This window comes from Galeopterus variegatus, unplaced genomic scaffold (genome assembly GCF_000696425.1).
Source record: "Galeopterus variegatus unplaced genomic scaffold, G_variegatus-3.0.2 Scaffold6841, whole genome shotgun sequence".
Taxonomy (NCBI): domain Eukaryota; kingdom Metazoa; phylum Chordata; class Mammalia; order Dermoptera; family Cynocephalidae; genus Galeopterus; species Galeopterus variegatus.
The window spans coordinates 26,481-28,912 of NW_007732952.1; the positions used below are offsets into that span (position 1 = coordinate 26,481).

A 2,432-nucleotide genomic window follows, 5' to 3' on the forward strand; every position below is an offset into this window, starting at 1 on the left:
ATATCAGCCCAGAGCAAGTCACAGGAGATCTGTAGTAGTGAGCAGATGAAGAGCCCACGCAAGGGGCTGGCCTGTGACTCCCACTGGCATGTAGATATTGTTCTCACATTAGCCGCAGGAGCTGTGCAGAGAAGTTGTGGGAGATGTTCTGGCTTGCTTTCTTGACCTCTTCCTGACCATCTGCTCCTTCCTCCAGACTCAAACTGCCAGGTGTCTGAGGCCAGCCCGGGAATCCGAGCTGTAAGCGACCCCTCGCTGCCTTAGCTGGTAGACTTAGCTGCTGCACGTGCACACCAGCACACATGCACGTGCACACCAACACATGCAGGTGCGCACACACCCCTGCCGGCTGCTGCAGGCTGTGAGTGCTAAGGCCTGGAATAAAGTAAGATGAACAGAAGGAATGATTTATGAAGACAGGTGTAGTCAGAGAGGTAGGAAATGACCCTGAGCAACCAGGAGAGAAATGTGCTGTGGTGAAAGCCAGGGCTGCTCCTTGAAGGACGAAGATGGGACCATCTGGGTCCTCCCAGTAGCCGGAAACCTGGAAGTGGAAAGAATGACATCACATTCTCTGAGATGAGAACAGCCCATCTCAGTAGAGCAGTGAGACTGAGGTCAGCCAGATCATGGGTGTTGGGAGTACTGAGCAGTGAAGAAGCAGACATGGTGAGCGCCGTCATGTCTGTCCAGTTTTTGGACAATGTTGAAATCTCCACTCTCAGCTGGGCTTTTGACTGCAGTAGAAAAAAATGCTCTGGTCATTTTTCCCATTCAACTTTTGCAAAAAAAAGTACAAAGGTATAAATGATATGTGCACATTTATTAAAACCATGCAGATGCTCAACCATAGCACTCACTGACTTTGTTTTGTGAAGAATTCAGATGGCCTACAGCTCAAATGCACTCCACTCTTGCTGTAGACTGTTAGAGAGCTCAGGCCACCCCTGCCATCCTCTGGTTCTTCTCTGAATTGTGTATCACGTGACTAGTATAAAAGTAACAGTACTCAGCAAATCAGATGCTCTTCTGTGGACTCATTGGCATTTTAACTCTCTTTAAGATTTATGATAAAAGACTAGAGGAAACTGGGTTGTTTAGATTGGAGGAGAGAAGGTGATGGGTTCCTTTGACTATTGGATTCAAGTAGGGACTGAGAACAAACTATTCACCCAAAAGATAATGAGCTGGTGGCAGAAGAGATTTTGTTGAAGTTGGTTAAATGAAAATACTGACCACTAGGATTAACTGAAATAATCTTGATGGAAGACTTACAGAGGACAGGGCCAGACCAGTGTGCCTTTGACCTCTAGCTGAGCCAGTGGAACTTGGCTAAGCTAGGCTGGACCACAAAGAACCTTCAGTGATTCCTTCTGTCTGGGCTACATGCGGCCACAGAGCCGGCAGCCGCTGGGGCCCTTTGCTCTTGGCACAGTGATAGCCCTCTGGATCTCAGTACTCCACTGGTGAAGAGGGAAAATGTGTCTATGCAGAAATCAGTGTGTGAGTCACCACTCTAACTGGTTACATGTTTTAAAGTATGGAGCAAGTTTGCAGCGATGCAGAAGCACTGCTAATTAAACTATTAATATCAGTCTCAGCAAGAATGGTATTTACCTTGCTGATTTCAGTTTTTATTGAGCTGTGTGCTTAAACGTGATGCTTAGACTGACAGATGTAAAGTGACTTGTCATGGAGGGTGAATTCTCTTCTAGTTCATGAAATAACTTCAGTTATTCAAGTTGCCTCTATTTGTTATAGCCAGTTATAAAAATATTAGAAAGCCCTGTAAAGATATTTAATTTTAATGTGACCTTCATACCCCAGGTGCAGGTTAGATAAAACCTGTTTGTCCCAGAAAATTCAAATTCTATCGTCTCATACCTGCTGTGTTCTCATGTCAAACACCAGAGACCCTTTCTGAACCAAGAATACGAATCTGCCTTCTAATTTTCTTTTCCCTCCAGAAGATAATATCCTTAAGCCATTTCCTGATAGAGTTTTGGCGTATGTTAGTTAATTGCAGCTGCTTCACATGAACGATAGAAAGAGTCTTGCTTTTGTTATGGTGCAGTGTCCTGATTAATTTGGTCTTTACCACTCCCTAGCTTTTGAAAGCCTCATCAGGATTTACCTTTTCCCGGTTTTATTGGAGTCTGCTGGGGCTGTAGCAAGCAGTTTGGCATCTTGTGTTAACCAGTTCCTGACCTACAGTGAAACCAGATGCCCAGAACAATTTGAAGACCCTCAGGGATATCACACTGTGTCTCGATTGTAAGCCAGATGTGGAATGGCAGTTGCACTGGTTCCAGAAGGATTTCTGATATCACAATAATGGATGTGCCAGCCTACTGGAAAATAGCACGTCAAATATTTATCAAAGGAATTGATGTAATGTTTAAAACAAAAACAGCACTTAAAAAATGTTTTTA

The 2,432-nt window shown here is 44.4% G+C and overlaps 1 protein-coding gene across 1 annotated transcript in view; it reads left to right on the forward strand.

The window, feature by feature from the left end:
- Positions 1 to 2,432, forward strand: part of LOC103606789 (myosin-10) — a 46,554-nt gene that overhangs the window by 15,272 nt on the left and 28,850 nt on the right. The window lies entirely within an intron of this gene.